Source organism: Phaenicophaeus curvirostris, chromosome 22 (genome assembly GCF_032191515.1).
Source record: "Phaenicophaeus curvirostris isolate KB17595 chromosome 22, BPBGC_Pcur_1.0, whole genome shotgun sequence".
Lineage (NCBI taxonomy): Eukaryota > Metazoa > Chordata > Aves > Cuculiformes > Cuculidae > Phaenicophaeus > Phaenicophaeus curvirostris.
The window spans coordinates 1311941-1332714 of record NC_091413.1 but is presented as its reverse complement, the minus strand read 5'-3'; the positions used below and the strand labels follow the sequence as shown (position 1 = coordinate 1332714).

Genomic DNA, 20774 nt, shown 5'->3' with positions numbered 1-20774 from the left:
CTATGGGCGAGCGATTTTAGCAGCTGCCTGGTACTGGGGCTGAAGGTGAGCCTTAGGAAATCCAAGGGAATTTCATGGATGTGTCCTTCAGGAAATGCCTGAAGAGCTCCTGAACTTTCCTCAGGCTGTAGGAGATGCTTGAGTTTCCAGACAATTTGAATATCTGTGCTTTTAAGGCCCTTCAGGTAAATTCTCATGTTTCCTCAAGTTGTTCCTTATGGAGTGGATTATGATTGTTTTTTTTATATGTAAAAATATTGCATGCCTGTGAAGGAAAATGGATATCAACATGTTAAACGTGTCCCAGAGAACTCACTGCTGGCTCCTCTGTAGCTGTTCAGACCGGCAGGGGCAGATCATGGACTCACAGAATCATTAAGGTTTGAAAAGACCTCTAAGATCATCCAGTCCAGCCATAGACACGACGCCAACGCGCCTTCTAAGGTCCAGGTGCTAAAGGTCTGCGTGTTTCTAAGCGTGCATTTCATTTCCTCGTTAAACTTTCAGATTACTTCTCAACTCCCATTTCAGAGAAAGCCGTGTTTTAGTTCTTTGGTTGATGCGTAGATCTCTGAGCCCTGAAAGGGCAGAGCGGCTCAGTGCCAAGAGTCAAACGCATCGCCTCCAGCCGCAATCACAAAGTTTCTTGTATGATCCAGGAATCGATACGCCAGCTCCGTATTGATTCATGTAACAGCACTGTCTGTTCCAGTAGATCAGGAAAAGGAGCGCCCATTAACACCTCTCCATTAATCCATTTTTACCCAATGGACAGTAACTGTTTTTTTTTTTTCCTAAGCATTGCTGTTTAGCAGCTTTTGAAATAACTTTTGAGGATTTAACTAGAGAAACGTCCTGCCACACAGTTAATTCCATTGAGAGTCCCTTCTGTGTGTCTGTGGCTATCTGGGTATCTCATGTTGTATTGGTGATTTTTGCCTCTTGGCACGATAGTGGTGGAAGGAAACACCTGCCTGGCTTGTCTGGGGATGCTGAAGTTCTCCTAGGTCAGGGACACAGCCCATCACACACCTGGGAACCAAGTTCAGAGCTCAGAACTGGTCCTCCCCACTCAGACTTCCCCCAGCATTTACCGAAGAAGCCAGGACTTTAATAAATGAGATGGGGAAAGAGAAGCAAACAGGAACCTTTGGAAGATTTCTGGAGCGTTGCTTTGGTTTGGAACCCTCCTTTCTTCCCTGATGAGGGCAGACTTAGGGCAGATTGAGGCTTGTGTCTAACTCAAGATCAGGAAATACAAATTCCTCAGTGGAAACTTGCCTTTAACCTTGTAGAGCTCATCACTGTCTTACAGGAACCTTTGCCACAGCCATTTACTCTCCAGAAGCAGCACTGCAACCTCACTGCTCGCAACCTGAAACCTGCTGAAGTTCATGGTTGCCCTTCCTTGACTTCCCTGGACTTTGGAGCAGGCCCTCGAGGCGCTGATCTCTTGAGGACAACACCGCCATTTGCATATAAAGATTTCTCCTTGTATCTGAGTTTGCGTGTAATGCTCGTTAATGATTAGCTACTAAGGGTCTGGTGTAAGATACACCTTTTTCCATGGATGAAATCAGCTGTGCCTTTGTCTCTGCTTCTAAAGTCCTTTTCCTGATGTGACCTGGCTTTTAAAATATTGATAAACAAACAGGTTTGGTCTTTTTTAACCTGTAATTTGAAGAGCTGTGTGCCTGATTCTTCTCCGGGAGCCCAGAGGAATGTATATTTACTGCCCCTTCAGAATCCTAGTGTAGGTAGAATGATCCCATTCCATAGTCATATTTCAGTAGTCGAAAAATGAAGAGAGAGCTTCGAGGACTTGCCTTTCGAGATATATATATCTATCTTTAATAGTTTGCAGTCACAAGTTGTAACTGTCTGAGGGGTATTCTTGTTGATAATGACAGATTCTTAATCTTTCTTCTTAGTTCTTTCAGTGGAATTGCATTATACATGTGTGAAATGAGAAGAATCCCTGAAAACAGAAAAATATCTACCTGCTGATCTATCTGTCTAGAGACTAAATATTGGACGAGTGGTCATTTAGATCAATCTTGTGCCTCAGTGCTCGCATTAGAACAAAAAACCCAAAAGCACTCTTGAAAAATTACTGAATTCTCCTTGCAGTGTCAGGTTCCCAGATAATGATGTGTCTGTGTGTGAAAATATTAAATTGCAATAACATGCAGAGTGAGTGGCTTTCTGAATGGGGTATTCAGTTCACAGCTTGGACTATACATAAAGCTAGTGAGTGACAGAATACAAATGGTGTCATAAAACATCAGGGGAATTTATAGCCAGGCTCCACCTTTTTGATCTATATTCTATCTCTGGAGCGCTCTCCATCTATCTGTCTTTAGTTAATAACAGTTAAACATATTTAATTATTTATCACTGTTTAATGTCGAGAGTTATCAAAACAGATTATGCTTCCCCGCCGCCAACTTAAAGGTATTAGGAGAACTCTAAATAGTATATGCCAAAGTCTGGGATGTTTCCTGTCCATACACAATGCCGCAAAAAGCATCTCTGGGTGTAGATGCTTTTAAACTGCAGTTGTTTGGTGAAAGCAAACTCTTTTTTTGGCTGGGAGTGTGCTTTATTTCTAAAACTTTGCTTGCTTCTTTCACAGACTGCTTTTATCCTTTGCAGAAAAAAAACAGGGAAAGGAGAATTCACTTTCGCTTAAGATGAGAAATGAAATAACAGCATGGTTCTCAGATGCTGACCCACACCAACAGCAGAGCCAGGCTGGAAAATCATCCCAATCGCAAGGCAGCTCTGCCCACCCTCTTTGCATCGAGAAATCGGCCCCAGCAGGGTTTGTAGAACTCCTTGAATGATCCCATCTGAAGACCCAGTGTGCCACATGTTCTTGCGGCTTCCCATTGTCTGGGTCTTCTCACCCACATCCGTGCGAAAATAAAGCACTTCATGAAGGTTCTCTGAGAGCCCCTTGAGGCTGAGACCCTTCCAAACATCAGGTGTGTTCAGCCAGCCCGCGCATCTCCCGTTTCACAGAAGGAAACCTCAGCATCACCAGCCTCCCAGGACGCGGGGCTCTTGGCTCTTACTTTCCTGCCCTCTCTCCCCAGCAGAGGTGTTAATCGTCACCCTCTGAAGTTGTGCTGAGCTGCTAAAAGCCAGCGTTTGTTACTGAATCTCATCTGCTGGCTCTGGGCTGGCAGTAGGTGTTTGGGATCCCCCTCTGCCGTACCACCTGGGTCTCCTCTATAGGCAGTTTGATAAGAAACCATTCTTTCTTCTCTACCTAAGCTCTCTCTTTACCAACGGTTTTAAATTGCTTTCCACTCCTGACAGACTACCCTCGTTCAAAGAGAAATGGGGAGGAGGCTGGTGGTTCCAGTAAGTATTAGGAGTCCATTACCAGAGGACTGAATCCTGTTGGGATCTCCTGGGAGACACCCCTCCTCGGGCCACCAAACAGAGTGCGGCATTGTGAGTGGAAAGGGCAGGGGGATAAAGGAATCCAGCCTTGCTTTGCTCTGACAAAGAGACCTCAATACTTTTATTCAGCAGAAAATGGAATAATACTTCTGGGTTCGCTTTGAAAGCCACAGCCACTGGCTACTTTATGAGCTGGGGATGGTTTCCCTGTGAGGAAGAGTTTTTTTCCAGGGGGAGAGGACTTCACACGTGAAATGAGATTAAAGGCATCTCTGTGCCAACAAGTTAAGTGTTTTGGGGGTTACAAGAAGTATCGATGGTTCATTGCAGTCCTGTGCCAGTCGGGAATAACCCCCCCCTGCACTGCTGCTTGGCACCACGGGTGTGTCGGAAGCAGCCCAGCCTGCTGGAAACAAAACTTTTATTATATGTCATGTCCCCTTTACAATGCACCAGGTAATGTTCTTCCAGGAAAGGCAGGTTGGGGACAACTCCAGATGTTGCAGCACTCCTGGAAAAGAGTCACTTTTGTGCAGCTAAGTGGCATCCTTGTGCCTCTGAGGTCTATCTACCAACTGCAGAAAAACACTCGAGCGAGGTAGCCCCTCTTGCTTTTGCATGTAAGAAAAGGCTTCCTATCGTAGATATTGGTAAGAACACGTGAGCTAAATTTGGATGGGGTTGGATGGTTGGGTTGGGTTGGAGCCCCTGATCCAGTGGGACTGGATGGGCTTTGAGGTCCCTTCCAACCCAAACCATTCCGTGATTCTGTGACTTTCCTGTGGGCTGGGAGTTGCTGGGACAGTGTCTATAACAAAACACTCGCCCTGGCTGAACCACGAAGAATGTTTTGATGACTGCAATCTTAATTCTGGTGCTGAACTCTTCAGCAAATGCATATTTCAGAGCAAATGGCATTATTTACAAGGGGAAAAATATGCTCTTAGTGGAACATTTGTGTAATGGAGCCTGGGCTTATGGTTCTATGTTTTCCCACCTGCCTACTTCTCGATCTCAAGAGAGTAGGTAGAATAAAGATAAGGGAGAGAACAGAGAGAAAGGCCCTGCTCTCAAAATAGCTGCTTTATGTACACATTTTTCTCTGCATTACATAGACCCTTTTTAGCCAAATCCTTCTCACTACCCTTTCTCTTCCAACTTCCAAAATCCATTGCTGGTTTCTGTTTTAAACGGCGTCAAGTTGTGTTGGGAAGCACTGGCCATTTTCAAATGCAGCTGGAATTGGTGTGGCCCTCCCAGACTGGGCCTGGGAGACTGAGCATTGTTTGTTCTCCCTGCCCGCTGCAGTCTTAGAACTAAATAAATGTATCTCTAAAAACTGCACTTGGTTTTTGAAAGGCGTGATCTCGGTCACTCGGATCAAAGTGAAACCATTTTTTCTGTGGCCTAGAATTGATATTTTCATTACTAATCCCTTAAAAATTGCAATAACTTTGGTTGTCGTACTCAAGTGTGCTCATGGAAACACGTGGTAAGAGTAGGTGCTGATCTCATAGTTTGTGCCGTGTGGGACCGCAGGGGGAACTTCTCTGCTGCATTCAGGAAAGGAAAAATCAACAGGATTTTGTGTATCTGCAGAAGAGATGTTGGGGTTCGGATTCCCTCCAGACTGCAGCCGTCACTTTAGTGGGTCACATCTCCTTTCAGTTTTGTCCCTTGGAACTGAGAAGTGGTACTTGTTAAGGCAAACGCTTCAAGCCACTGTAGAGCTGTTGAGCAAGGCAATCTTGATGTGTGCGTGCCTCAAGAAGTTGTTAAAATCAAAGGAGGGTAAAAAATATACTTTTTTTCCTCTGAGCTGTATTGCCTGATATCTGAAACTGCCCAGTGAAAGCATCTCCCTTGGTCCAGCCTGTGCACCCAGGGTTTTCCCGGTGTGTTTTCCCAACACACAGAAAGAGCTGCCATTCGCGGGAGCTGGGCGGCACAGACCAGATCCCAACAGATGTTCGTTGCAGAGGTCAGTCCTGGGGATGGATCTCTCTCTGGTGAGCAGAGGTTATTTATAGTGCTTCATAGTATTTATAGTGGAAGAAAAATCAGAGTCCATGATGTCATATTAAAAATATTGATATATCATCGATTACTGTTTAGCCCAGGCTTCAAGTGTGAGTAACCGGCTTCCATAAATCACCCTGTTCCTCCAGGACTCCAGCGAAACGGAATGTCGCTGTGCGGGCAGGTTTCATTTAGGAAGTGAGGCTCTGGCTGTGTTTCAGAAAGCGATGAGTGAGGCTGACGGTCGGTGCCAGCTACCGAGGCTGCCACAAACGCAGAATCCAGATGCTCACGGTGTTCAGCTGCTGCCACTCCGCCAGGACATGTGATAATTTCTAAATGGTTTTGATGTTTGAGGGAAAAGTTGCTCAAAATAGGATCTTTCAGTAAACATATTTGTAATTGTAAACATGCTGCGCCGACTCCCAGGGCGTCGTTCCTCTAGCACAGATGATCAGCAATGGCACCAACCCTCAGATAGCACACTGTAAACCCTTGCACTCATCTGAGGAAAACATCTTTATTTGCAAGGATAATTCTGGGTTAATACTTGGATATAACCGCCCCTGGCATGAGGAGGAGAGATAGAGTCATAGAATAGTTGGTGTTGGAAGGGACCTTAAAGATCATCCAGTTCCAACCCCCTGCGATCGGCTGCCTAGATGGGTCAGGGCTTCCTTCCCTCTTCTTCCTTCCCCCATTGGTGGGGTTGGAACTGGATGATCTTTAAGGTCCCTTCCAACCAACCCAACCCATTCTATACTTACTCCACGGATGCCACATCCCGCTCCCTCTGTTTGAGACCAACCGTGTCGTTTTGCAGGGACGTGGTGCACTGCTCTCTGTGCTTGGGGCTGGCTTTACTATGAGAACACTGAGTGATTCCCGCTGCGGTTTTTTGGTTGGCTGGACAGTTTTGGGTAGGCTGGAGGAATCCCTAGGCTCCGGCGGTTACCGGAAGCCAATGCCAGAGCGTTTGAAGTTTCCCCATTGACATGCGGCATGAGTTTCCTGTTTGATTAAACAAATGATGCTTTGCTTAATTTGTCTATGTTGGCTATTTTTATGAAATATGCACTTAATTAAGTAAGAGAAATAGAGAAACATGTTTATTCTCAAGATTTATGCGAAAAATGAGAACCCCACTGAAATTTCCAGTAGTGAAGCAATTAAGTAATGGAATTCTACAGTATAAACATAGTATAATTCAACTATAAAAACGATGTCTAAGTAATGTTAATGAGCTGACTTGGAGCTACAAAAGCCAGAAAAGTTCACAGTTACAGATGAAAATTGAATTTGTTGGGAATTAGAACTGAAATAAAGGTGGTTTGCATGAGGAATAGCCTGCGGTCCCAGTCCAAGCTCTGGCCACGTGTACAATATGTGAAGGGAAACGTCCGCTGGATGTCAGGGTAGTGGAACCGGTTGGGACCGTCCCTAGATTTTGTACGCGCAGCTCTTACCCGTAACAGCATTATTGTACCAATCATGATTTGCTCAACTGGTGCCCATCGGCATTTGCTGAGAGTGGAGTTCTGTGAAGAAAATGCTTTTACAGGGCTTCCTATAAATGACCGGTGCCAAGGAGCAAACGAGTCAGGGTCTTAGTGATGTCTTGGGGAAAGTTCACGCATCCAACCATCCCCTGAAACAAAGAAAAAGGGGAAAACCCACCCTCCTCAGCCCCCCAGAAAAAAGAGGAAAGAAACCCTATTGCTCCGCACTCTCAGCCCCCAAATGACTTAGCCAGGGCTTGCAAAATTTGCAGTTGCTGGTTGAAATCTCTTTTAGAGTAACTACTTATATATTCTGTTTGCTGAAATGCAATGCAGAGCCGTAAATCGGTGACTGTGTCTGCAGGAAGAAGCTCAGACCCATCAGATACTTCAGCAGGGTTCCAACTTGAAAAAATTGACAGAATGCTTTCTTGGGCTTAAGCTCAAACTGTTTAAAACTGCCAAATTTCACTATAAATTCAGTATAAACTGAATATAGTATAGATTCAGTATATAGTATAGATTCAGTATATATAAAAAAAAGCTTTTGAAGTTTCCCCATTGACATGCGGCAGGAGTTTCCGATTTGATTAAACAAATGAGGCTTTGCTTAATCTGCCTGTGTTGGCCATGTTCAGTGTATCAACTGAAAGTCAGTATAAACTGAATTTGTATTTAAATTTGGCAATGTTGGTGCAAATCTTGTCTCTGGTGATGTTGATCTGGGTTTGCTGTACAACCTTCCCTGCCACAAGCACGAGTTTGCGATCGGGCGCTTGGCAGCACGAAGGGAGCCGGGACCCTGCAGCGGCTCTTTTTGAGGACTTGAATTTGTGTGTGATTTTCCTTTCCTTTGCCACTAACTCTGACCTGATTTTTTTTTTCTTTTAAATTCTTATCTCTTTTGATAAGTTTCTTTCAAATCTTTTCACTGAGTATTAACTAAGCGGAGTGCTGTGAAGGTTTGTGTTTACAGCGCTGGGGCAAATCCCACCAGCCAGGGCTGTGTGGAGCGAACGTTTCCTTTAAAGCCGTGTTTTTAACCAGCTCCCGGGGGATCTCTCTGCACTCTGGCCTCCATACATTTTCTTTTCTTCTCTCATTCCACTTCAGAATGTTGTTTCTATCACCTTCTCAGCCTAGTAAATAGCACGCTGAAGATTTATGGTGTTTAAACTTTTAATGCCATAACATATTTTATATATTTTTCACAGTATTATTCAGACGTGCTATGTTATGGTTTGTTCAAGTTCTAGTGCAACTGCTCCGAGGAACTCTTTCCTTGTGGGTAGGTCCTCTTTGCCAAAGAGTATTTGCACTTGCTTCAGAGGAGGAGGAAAGGAATGCTCCATAAATGTTGCACAGGATTAAAACTGTAGATGGCCAAACCATTATGGTTGGAGACTTCAAGCCTGAACCTGCAGCCTGAAGGGACTACGAACCAGAGTTCTCTTTTGCAGAGCAATCTCTGCTTGCTGGTTCCAGGCTTTCGTGGTCCAAATTCAGTGCAAAATGATTCTGCCAGTGTTGTGGGAGGAAAGTAAGGAGAGAGACCACATAGGGGTCCTGAGGGAAGAAGTGGGTGAAGAACCAGTGAATTAGTTCAGGTGGACACAGGGTTTATAATCTCAGTTGCTTTTGTAAATCCTGGAATGTTTTGGATTGGAAAGGACCTCAAAGCCCATCCAGTCCCACCCCTGCCAGGGGCAGGGACACCTCCCACTGGATCAGGGGCTCCAAGCCCCATCCAACCTGGCCTTGAACCCCTCCAGGGATGGGGCAGCCACCACTGCTGTTTGTGCTGTAGAGGAATGGTCAGCCTGGCTTTGCTGCTGGGATTGTCTGCTTCGGCTGGTGGGAAAGGTTTCCATCATGAAAATACACAGGAGACATACAGGCAGAGTCAAATGAGCGACACAGTGCTAAGAAGGGTGGGTTCTGGTTTCATTTTGGGGAAAGTCCTGGTCTTTTCTGTTACATCGTCCCGCTATGGCTATTAAAAAGAGAAGAAGACACAACCTCGCCTAGGGTTAATTAGTCGTGGGGCACATCTGCCTGCCCAGGGTTACTTTCAAAGTGATACTAATTCTTCTGTCAAGCTTCCTAAGTTTATAAAACACTAAGTACATCTACAAAACCAGCAAACGCTGTTTTCTCCTCATGCAGCTCCTTAACCCCAGCTACCAGATGGGCCAAGGGCTGCACCCAGCGAGGGAATATTAATTAGTGGAGAGAGACTTAGTGTTCTGGGTATTAAATTATACGCCTTGGGAAATGCAGCACAGTAGATGTGTGTTTGTGCTGAGTAGCGTCTTTGTCTTTCATACATAAAAACACTAATCAAAATATAATGTAAAAACCTGCAGTATGCCGGTTACGTTTTAGTGCGCTGCAAAGGTAAATAAAAATGAAACAAAAGATGTATATGTTGGGTCATTAAAAGCACATTGTTAAATCGCTTTCTGCCACAAAATTTCGGAATTAAAAGCTGAGCAGAAATACATCTGGAAGCGGACACAGAAGCAGATTGCCTCTCCTTTATCCAGCGTTCTGCCTTCGGTCCGTGGTTCATTGACTCTGCCGGTAACCCCTGTGCAGAGAAACACAAGCAAGTGCAGCTCCTGGAACTTCACCTGGCAAAATATCCTTTTTACAACATCTCCAGCGGTCCAGCACAACCCCGAGCAGTTTCACCCCACGGCTCGGAAAGCTGAACTCCATATGCTGTCTGCTGCTGGGATAGAAGGTCCCTTTCAATACTTTCAAACCAGAAACAGCTTGGAGTATTAACTGAGCTGTACCTTACAGCTTACAGTCTGTAATGAGAACAGTAGGCAAGCTGTCAAAGTTAGCAATTAAGATTGATCCTTCATGACTTAAAATGTGAAATATCACACATATTTAAGTGAACTATTTGATGTTGTTTAATCAAAGCATGTTTCTGATGGTAAACCAGCACGGGCTTACGGTAGCAAATCAGCACTGGCTTGCTTTGATTTTATCTTCTATGTGAGCAAGGGTGTGACCTCCTTTACACTTCTTGGAACCAACGCAGTGCATGCGTTTAATCGTTGCAGCCCCTCATTGCCTAATGGCCAAGCTGGTGCCAGGGGTGGAGGGGGAACCATCCCATCCAGAGGGGCAAAAGGGGTCCAGGAACCTGCAGTGTGTGGTGGAACCTTTTCTGGGACAGAGCACATGGCTTTAACACATCACAGAACTGTAGAATCAAGGAGTGGTTTGGGTTGGAAGGGACCTCAAAGCCCACCCAGTCCCACCCCTGCCCTGGGCAGGGACACCTCCCACTGGATCGGGGCTCCAAGCCCCATCCAACCTGTCCTGGAACCCCTGAATATTTCCCATCACACACATAGAGTATGGCACAGCAGCTGTTCTGCACGGGATGGTCACTTTGGCAGCTTTGGAAGGCTTAAGCCAAAGCCCACCAAAAACTATAAAGGTCTTTCTGTTGGAGTCATCCAGTTCTGGGTTGTTCTTCGCTTTGTGAATGTAATCCCTCAGCCTCAGTACTTGTAGCGTTGGTCTCCTTATTAATAAATGTCTTCCTGGGCAGAAATCCAAGGTGGAAGGCCTGAGGTACCGTGCAGGTTACCAAAGGTCACTTTATCGCCACTGTATTGCTTTGATGGTATTTATTTAAGTCCCTTCCAGAATCTTCTCGTAGTCTTCCTGGCATAGGATATGGCCCCTTGGTAAGGAGAGAGAGAAAAAACATCTTTCTTTGTGCCACTATCCCCCTGAAGAAAAAGCTTAACATCTGATTTAAGTTTGCTGAAATAACAACAGATGTTTATCTTGTATTGTATGGCACATGGCACTACATCTCATAAACCCCCTCCTGGAGCTTAAGGCGGAGTTTCTGGTCCCTAATTTGGACACTTGCAGGCTTTGTGCTCTTTTTTAAATGTTTTCATTTCTCTGGAGCTTAATCTGCTACCAAAGTATTTGTAAGTATCACGTTATAAACCGTGAAACGAGGAATAGCAAAGGAGATTTTCAATACTTCCTCCCGCTAAGCACAGGACTGTGCCGCTACTTACCTGCAGCCCCGAATAATGAAACAAACGTGCAAACTTCCTGCAGTTTTTCATTAAGAAGAATCCAGTCAGGGGGTGGGATTGTGGACAGAGCAGTCAGCAAAAAAATCATGCAAAGACTGGGAAGGAAAAATGTAGAAAAAGACTATTTTTCTGGGGCTTGTGGGAAGTGAAACGTTTTCCCTTCTAAAGTCTGTGTATATTTTACTGTGAAAACAGTCAATGCTTGTAGCTGGTGTAATATTTTTATTTTATGCACAGCAATACTTAATTCTGCTCATTCTAACTGCAGAGAGTGGCTGTCTGACAGAAAGGACAGTTTCCTTCCAGCACTGATCTGTTTTTGTGAAAATATCCACAACCTTGTGGAAACAGCAGCGGAATTCCAACTGGTAATTTCCCACAGCTCTTCTTGAGGCACTAGAGGAGGAGACGCTGGGTTAAAGAGAGGCTGCTGGTGTTTCAGGTTGCAAACTAGAGATTGACAAGGTGTATCTGAAGAAGCGAGTGTCTTGGGAAGAAGAAAAGCAGGCAAATATCCTGATACCGCACAGGGGATCCGGTTCTGCTGAGCCCAGCACCAGGTTAAAAAGGGTCCTCAGTGCCTCAGAGGAGGTGAAGGAGCGTAGAGCAGAAAGCTAAAGGGCGATTCGGTTGTGGAAGGACAAGAGGAAGCACATTGCTCATGTGCACCTATTCACTTTGTGGCTCTTTCTCAGCAAAAAGAGTGGCTGGAAGGTTTAGCAGACAAGGTCACAGCTCCGTGGTAGCCGTGTCTGGGCATCTTCTTCCAAATAGCAAGTGGTAGGATGATAAGAAATGTCCTAAAATTGCACCAGAGGGGGTTTAGATTGGATATGAGGAAATATTCCTTTACTGAAAGAGTGGTGAAGCCTTAGCGGAGGCTGCCCAGGGCAGTCAGGGAGTCTCCATCCCTGGAGGGGTTCAAAAAAATATCTAGATGTGGCTCTTCAGGACATGGTCTAGTCAGCACGGTGGGGTTGGGGTGATGGTTGAACTGGGTGAGGTGAGAGGGCTTTTCTGACCTTAATGATTCCATAGTCTTTCCCTGAAGCTCCAGGCAGACGGTACCTCTGCAGCAGCCCTTCCTCTCCACAGAATATTCTAGAGGTACCCGTTATTGCCTTCAACTGAGACAGATTTTTTTGACATCTTCTAGATATTTCTGAGCTCATTGATCCATGAACACTGTGGCTTCTTTTTTAACATACTCTCTGAAGGCATGGTTTATTTTATGTTTGAATCAATGCAGCCCTCTTTTGTTTCCTCCACTGAATTCTTTATTTATTATTTCCTAAAATGATTTGATTTTCTCCCTCCTTCAAAACACATGTGATTGCAATAAGCAGATACTACATAGAACCAAGAAACAAAAGGCTGAACATGCCGATAATGTACATTTGGATTGTATTTATCGTTTTAAGATGTGTTTTAATTGGTTCACTACCAACATCCTGTAACTTGCAGTCAGTCAGAAGAGAAACCTGTTTCATTTTAAAGCCAGTTCATTTCTTCCCTTTTGCAGCTGGGAGCGGTGGGTAAGGCCCTACTGTGGTATCTCCACGTTTAATTTCATTAAAGCATTTAAATAGAGGGGATTACAATACGTCTTGTTTTGCCGTTCTCCGTTGATGATCAGGGGCTGGATTTCATTGTGCGATGGGTTTTGAAAAGAACAACAACGCAAAACACATTTTGTTGCTTTGTAACATAAAACTTCATGCATAATTTCTAACAAAAACGTGCAGCTATAAACCTAGAAATAAACAGTTTGCCTGTTATTCCAGAAGCTTAATATGGTTAGTTTAATGAAGAGAAAGTGAAAAGGTGACATGAATGCTGTCTTAATGTACTTACCTGACAGCAAAATTTGATTCAGTGGATTAAAGGTGTGACAAACCTGATTTAATATGAGTCTTTATTTGAAAAAATAGACATAATTTGGAGACAAAGCAAGTGAGGCTGGCAGAGTGATGGGAAAAATCACCTCGTGCGTCCTCCTGGACAACACTGAGGCCGCCCTCACCTGCCTGTGGCTGCCAGAGGTTTGCTGACTGTGCTCTTACAAACTGCCTGGGACAGTGTTTCCACTCTTGGACAATTTGCCAGTGACTTGAAGTTTATTGCTGACAATTTAAACAATGAGGTTTGGTGCCTCCTAAAAGGTCTGCGTGTACCGAACAGGAATTCATTTGAGGAAGTCTTGTTGAACAGGAGGTCAGCCTGGAAAACCGCAGCACAGTCCCTTCTGACCTTGCTTTTAGGAGGTTAGTGGCACTGTTATTTTGGACTGTCATCTTCTGTCTCCAAGCAGCGATTTTGGGTAGCAGTTTTCATAGCTATTTTAAATTTTAAAGAATTAAAGTGTCCTTTTGCTCTTGCTAAAGTCAGAGATAAGTAAAAAAAGGTAGGTTTGAAAGAGGACACTTGTACAGATTTCTGTTTCTCACCTCATCACAATGGACTTTACCAAAAGTCTCAACTTTGTTTTGTAATTGATTGTTCCAAAAGCTGTATTTAAACACGAACTTTTGGGTTTAGTCAACCCAAAAGAGTGCCTGCGTCTGGTGGAATTTGCAGGGTGCTTTTAAAGAGGGACTGATTACCACGTGTGGATGATGAGGGTCTTCTCTCTTGTTAAGCTTTGTCCTGTGCCTCCAGCAGCTTTCAGATGATGTTGTAACCCTTGCTGTCACCTTGTGGGTAACTGAACCAGCGATGGCCAGAGTTCCATCCAGAGAAACTCAGTCCTCTGTGGGAAAAAAGTCTTCCCCAGGCAGCCACCCTCCTGTGCGATAACGCGTGTTTCTGCTGCTGCGGTGAAACTGTTTCATGTGGTTAATCCGAATTGAGAAGTTTATTAACAGAAGTGGTAAGGTGGTGGAATTACCTGGAAGTTTACCTTGGTTGGCGTCACAGAACATTAGAGGCCAGGAGGAGAGCTGTGGGAGCTGCTGGAGCCCTGGGCATGGTGGGTGACGGGGACAGTGGTCCCCGAAAACCAACCAGCTGCGAAGGTTTCAAAGCTAAAGTCTTGAGAAGGAGTTTTCCCATCTTTAGGGAGGGTGAGTAGTTGGACGCTACACAGAAAAACACATGGAAACTTTTGTTTTAATAAACGTGATGGAGTTTCCCTTTTCTGTTTGGCTTCTGGAAATGTGGGGAGAGGGAAAGATGGAAAAAGATTCCATTTGTTTGCTGGCCAATCTGGTCAAAAAGTGAAAAACTAGGAGGCTTTATTTTTCCTTAAAAGCTCTTGCCGAAAGCCTCTGTCCAGCCCCGTAGGGAGCTGGGACCAGGAGAGCCCTGTCCCACCCAGGTGTTTCTGCAGCATCTCTGGGATTTTGCAAGAGAGAGAGAGGTGCAGAAGTAGTGAAATGAGCAGCATTTGAGCCAAGGGTTGGAAGCCCTGAATTAGAAATGAAGGGCCAACATTGCACTACTGTGGTATGTAGACTTAGTCCAGGAAAGAGTTGTCCCTCAGGCGCTGTGATGACAATATAAATAGTTCTCTCTGCTATAAAACAAACACAGAATCACTTATTTAGTTCAGCACACTGGAAGTTTGCCCAGTCTGTACTAATTATGTTGTATCTTGTGTTTATTGTATATATTATAAATGATTTGTCATGCCAAAGGGGTCAGACACTGTTCCCCCAATATCCTGTTCATCGTTGAGGTTTCTGACCATCTTCTCCCTTGTATTGATTTTTCTGGTCGTCTTCTAGAAAAGAGCCTTGTTTGCTCCCTGCTGCCATAGCAATGCTGCTTATCCGGCTTCTCTGAAAGTGCTTGAGGAAGGAAGGAAAAAAGGTTGAAGTGCATCATGAGCCAAACCTACCCTGCAGCGTGTCGGTCTGTGGCTCACGCACTCACCGTATGGACCTGCAGCCATTCCAGGATTCTGTGAAATGTCTTTGGAAGTGAGAGGCAAATGCGTTGTGGAGTTTAGGCCAGAGCATTGCAGAACTTGGAGAGAGAAGAGCTGAGTGATGGAAGATAAGAATAAAGAGGATGCAGAGTATGATCAGCTGCAAAAGGAGAATAGGGGGAAGAAAGGTGGTAGAACAAATGGGGTCGAAAGGGTACAGAAAATAAGAAGTGGAGGGCGAGGGCGAGCTATGTTTTTTTGTGAGATTTTTTTAAAATAGAAATCAGTTTAAAACATGAGCAAGAAGGACCTCAGAAGCAATTAAATTTTACAGTTTCAAGGGCAATCAGATTTAGATAGAATTGGTTTTAAGTGAAACTTTCCCTCTTGGAAGTTTTGATCGGAAGAGAAGTGATTCCCATTGCAGAAGCAGGTGATGCTTGCTCAGAGGTGTTTCCAGGCTGTGCAGGTGCCCGCAGTGCTGTGTTTCAGTCAGGTGCCTCTCCTGGATGACACAACTCTGCTGCACAGTCCCTGCTTCTGTGCACAGGATCCTTTATCGATGGCAGCGTGGGGGTGTTTAGAACAGCCAGAAATATTTGCAAAGGCTGGTGAACATGAGTGTAGCTCAGAGAATAATTTTGCTGTAAGTGCCCACGAGATGCTCAGTGCACATCCAGTTCCTGGGAGACGTCAGTCACCCAAAGATGACGAAGGAGTCCTTGCTCTTGATGCTGGTGAAATGCTCTTTGAGGTTTCTTTGGGTTCTTTCTTTTTCTCCTTTTTTTTTTTTTTCCCTTTGTGGGTTCTTACTTTCTTCTGAAGAACAAAAAAGTGACTTCCCTTGCAGATCTATTCTGTGCAGGACAAGGACACTTTTGATCTATTTTGCAAACAGTCCTTGTCCCAGAGAATCTTCCCGCAGCTTCCTAAGGAGCCCTGACAATATCACACGTGGGTAGAGGCAGAGCGAGCCTTTCCGTCGGGAGGAGAACAGCAATGACACCTGACCAAGCCTGAATAGACCCGAATACTGAAATTCTTATTAGTTTTAGTCTACTCATCTGAATATATGTGATAGAACAATTCTTCGTTAGTGTTAGTTACCGTTACACTTTCTATTGCAATAGTGCATGCAGCTTCTTGCTGAGTCTGAGGCCTCTGATGCCAAGAGTCACGTCCAGAGTGGAAGAGATTCCAGACTGAAGCCGGTCAAGCCCCCTCTGGCACGTTTACTACACAAACATCTCAAATTTATAGTTCCTTTAGCAGAGACATTAAATCCACTCCTATTTAAAAAGCCGCTATTTTTAATTTGGTAGATAAAAATAAATAAAAATAGAACATACTGATCTTTCCTTCCCTTAGGACCCAAACATCTGGGTGGTAGGGTTTTTTTGGCAATTCTCTCCTGAAAAAGTTTGTATCCAGAAGGAAATTGTCTTTGCAAAACTTATTTGACGCAGATAACTTGGAGGGGGATGAGGCTCTGTTGAAAGTGAAGTACAAGGTGACAGCAAAGTGATGCTGAATGTGTTGAAAATAAAATGCAAGCGAACCCAGGGATGTGAGTTATAAAACATGCTGTTCTTCTGGGTTTTTTTTAACGTGAGGAAGCAGTACCTATTGTTGAATAAACTGCAGTACTTGCGCTTGGCAGCGTCACTTGGGAGTCACGTTAATGGAGACAACGCTAATTTGCTGAGGATTTCAGATTGCGGGGCTGTCCTGCGGGACGCTTGCCCATCGAGTTACGAACAGAGCGAGCGTGCACACTGAAACGGCCGGGAAATCTGATCCTCTCAGTGCGCAGGGTGCCCGTGCCAGCCGGTCACTGCGGGTGCATTTCATCCTCTGCAGCACTTAAGTCGTGTTCAGCAGGGCAGGAGATGGTTTGCAAAGCCTTGGGTTGATAAGGAGTTGCCTAAATTAGGCTAATGATGGGTTCTCCTGGGTAATGCAAGGGAGAAAAAGTTCAAAGCCCGGTATTTATGTGCACAAAGTCCAAATACCTGCCAAGTCTCTTTGATGAAGTGTCTTTGTCAGAACGATTAAACGGGGGTTAAAAAGGCCAGACCTTTTCTCAACATATTTGACTTGCTCTTTCTTTCCTCTCTTCAAGGTGTCTTCATGTTACATTTATTTGCTTCATGAATTCTTTATTACACTAATCAGTCCTGATGTACAAACTCATTAGAAAATGAGCTGGAAATGTAAGATCTGTCAAATTTCAGAGACTTCTGACATCGTTAGACTCAAGGGCCTTTCTGCAAAGAAAAGAGAGAAAGGAAAGAAGCTAATGAGGAAATGTCAGATAATGTAGAAGTCAATCCATTTGGGGATGAAGTTTTACAAAGTTCAGAGAGAGAAGTTGTAGTGTTGCCAGGGTAAACACCTAATTTTTTTTGTTAATGTACATTTTAGAGGAATTTTTTTTCTTATTGGTGTTACAGAACATTTCTGGTGTGCGTTTGAAATCGACGTCTTAAATCAGTTTACCGTGTTACTTTTTTAATGATGACACAGAAATGAAGGGAAATAATTATATGAGTGGGATTTCCTATTATAGCAATTACCAATTTGTATTATTCTGGGTCTTGTGCCAGTCTCAGCTGAAATCCCTGTCCCAGTGTGCGAGTTGCTGTGTAGAGGCACAGCGAAATAAATCATTCTGTGATTCTCCCAGACCATTCTATGATTCTGTAACCATTCAGGGTCAGGATTGATGGGGCTCTGAGCCACCTATCTGGTTGAAGGTGTCCCTGCTCACCGCAGGGATGTAGGTCTGGGTGACCCTCATGGTCCCTTCCAACCCAACCTATTGCATGATTCTATAAATGATGACATAAAGCAGGCTTTGGTCAGCTTTACAAAGAGCTTAGATGTGTAAGTTTTGTCAAACCTGTCAAAGGCCCCAGCGTCAGCCTAACCTAAGAAGGAAAATGTGAAAAAAGAAACAGTGGTGATGAGAACAGTAACTTCCTTGTGGTCATACATGGGTCTGTGGCTCAGATAAGGCAAGAGTCACAGCCACTGCCCTGCTCAAGAAGTCACACCTTCTCCCACTGCCCTCTGATGGCTTGGGTGAGTGCAGTTCTTCTTCTGAACAGTGCTGAGAGTGAGGAAAAGGGCACAATTTGCAACACAGAATGGTCTCATACTGGTGAAGGGTGAGTCCACCAGCCTTTATTCAGCTTCGGTTGCCTTTGTACCAGTAGAACAAGGTGTAGGTGGTTCATTTTATCTCTTTATCAAAAACCCAAGGACGTTGTTGGGAAAATTGTTAGTGATGCCCTGCGCTGTCTGAGGCGGAGGGGTGGTTGCTCCATCCACAGAGACAGCACTGTGCAGCGAACAGGAGCCTGGTTAGATTCAGCTGTCAAATCCTTGTCAGCTGGAACATGGCAGTGTCTGCATTGTCCATCACCTGCCTGACGGACATCAGCCTGTCAGTGCCAACGAGCGCGTCTGTCTTGGTCCGTGACGCTGTTACGTGCCTGTGGAGCAATCGTAGACAAGTGTTACTGTGGAAGAAGAGGAAGAAGACCACTTTTGATGAGGGGAGGCGGGATGCAGGACACCTGGGATCTGCTTTTGGTCTTGTTGTGAGCTGCCTCTCTTCCTTTTCCTCTCTCGACAGGGGCTGTTGTGTGCCAGGCACGGTGCTGTCGCAGTTACGGCTGCCTCTCACAAACAGCAGCGCAGACTCTTCTTGCTTTGAGGTGGATTTTTTCCTGAGGTGCCTGGATTCCACCCAGGAGATACTTTGGGACTTTGAGAGGTGCAAGAGATGCACAGAAGCAGGCTGGATCAGGGGCTCCAAGCCCCATCCAACCTGGCCTTGAACCCCTCCAGGGATGGGGCAGCCACCCCTGCTCTGGGCAACCTGGGCCAGGGCCTCCCTGCCCTCACAGTTGAATGAAGTTCTGTCATCACGTATGTTCTAGAGCAGGCGACTCATTTGCTTGTATAAAGTAGGGCAGAGCTGACTGCCAAGAGAAGCCTTTCTTCAAAGCCTTTTCTTCCCCTCTTTCATTGATAACGAGCCAGGTAGCAGCTCAGATGAGCAGGTCCGGAAGGCTGTCTGCTTCTCAGGCTGAGTGAAGCTGAGAGTCCCAGCTACAGGTCCCCCGTTGCTCATCTGGTTTGTGTATTCCTGAAGGACCCACACAGCATCCTTCCTTGGGGTCTGCTCCTCGGCGGTGCTGAGCTGAGCATCCCTGCTCTCCCGCCTCCATCCACAGTGTAAGTGAACAGGAGCTGTGGTTGCTCAACACATCATAAAAATGAAGCCCCTGTGGATTCTGGGGGGATAAATGAGAGAGAAACTGGGCTCAACGAAGAAGATAAGTTTGCTGGCAAATTGTTAGTAGGAGTGAAAGCAAAACCTGAGGCATTTCCATACCCATTAGAGGGGGATTTCAAACCTGGACTCTGGCCTGCTTTGAAATCATTGGTCTCCAGGGGCCGTCTCACCATATCCTGCAGACGCGATGCTGAAGGGCAGCTGCCATTCGTATCCATCCTTTTGATGGCACTTTAAGCTCCTCCAACCCAGCTTTGGTTGGGGTTTATGGCCACGACTGTTTCTGCTAAACCCTGCACAGGTCTGCATAGGTATATCTAGAGTGCAAAGGTGAGCTTGAAGAACCCCTCAAAGGCAGAACAATTGCAGCGCATGTGGTGAAGAACCATGATTCATCCCAAGGAGTTCTTTTAAAATCAGATTAGAGAGGGCAAGCTGGTGAAAGGGAAGGGTGTATGTTCTGCTTTGCAAATCTAACTCCATCAAAAAGGTGTCAAAGAGCTGGTACTTCCTTCTTAGCTCTTCCCCCTCTTTCCTTCCTCTTTCTGTCTCTAGCTTGTTGTCCTGCCTTTTTTTCAGACAAAAACCCACATCTCCAATTCCTTCTCTTTGAAGCCTATGGCTGCTCAGGTGAAGCAATCTCATTAGTCCCTTAGGAAAGAGTCTTGGGTATTTTCCTTACCCAAGGGATGTGGATCTGAGTTCTGTGCAGCAGCCTGGGTTTCTGTCAGACCCATACATACAAGATTTCCAGGGCAGCAAGGCATGAAGAGCACGGGATCAGACTGGCTGTGAGCAGAATTCTGGTATGTGCTTCTATTTACTTTGTTGATGACTTTGTTTTAAAAGTCCTTTTATTCAGAAGAAAAAAAAAAGGGTGCTTTTGCACAGTTTCAGAGCCGTTGGCAACCCTTCATTTTGTCTTTAGTCTTAGACTTTAAACCCATGACAACCCATCTTGGCTTTTGGATTCGATCTTCTGGATTTGGCTGTTGTGCTTTCCAGATGGAACACCAGCCTGGGAGCCACAGAGTTTGGCTGCGGTCATCCTTTTCTGGGTGATTACTGCTGCCCACTGAACAGTTTCCCAATCTCTCAGTAGTGGTTCTGCTGTACGACAGCGGTCACGTTCTGCTCTAGGACAGTGGTCACGTTCTGCTCTAGGGCGAGGGTGGCTGCAGAAAGAGGGAAGAAAGGAATACACAAGATATAGAATGAAATAATTGACATGTTTTGTTTCACCAGAACCCAAGAGGTTTTTTAAATGTTACAAGGAAACTTCAAAATCAAACTTTTTGAACAGTTCTCCTTCAGAACGCATCTTGTAAAGAGCTGCAGGAAGCACAGATCTGTGTGAGGTCAGGAGCTTTCCTGTCTGGAGCCTGGTCAGCTTTTACTGCCCCACACTTGGAAATGTTCAGCACCGCTGGTTGCCTATCTTGCTGTTAATCATTCCTTCTGATAAGGTTAGTCTTTGTGTTTTTCTTGCCTGTCTTATCTGCTCTTCCCTCTTCCACCTTCTGCAGCGGGGACAGCTGCTGATGGGAGCTTGATTGGATGCTCATAATCTTTTGATTTGGGTTCGCACC

General features: G+C 45.1%; 1 protein-coding gene across 6 annotated transcripts in view; it reads left to right on the top strand.

Annotated features, from left to right (window-relative positions):
• The window catches only part of PRDM16 (PR/SET domain 16), a 291081-nt gene that overhangs the window by 22006 nt on the left and 248301 nt on the right, over window positions 1-20774 (top strand). Inside the window, exon 1 of one of the 6 annotated variants that reach the window (XM_069874603.1) lies at window positions 19888-19991. The exons of the other annotated variants lie outside the window; for them this stretch is intronic. The gene's annotated coding sequence lies outside the window, so the exon portion shown is untranslated. Of the gene's footprint in view, window positions 1-19887; window positions 19992-20774 lie in introns of those variants that run through there. 6 annotated transcript variants of the gene reach the window in all.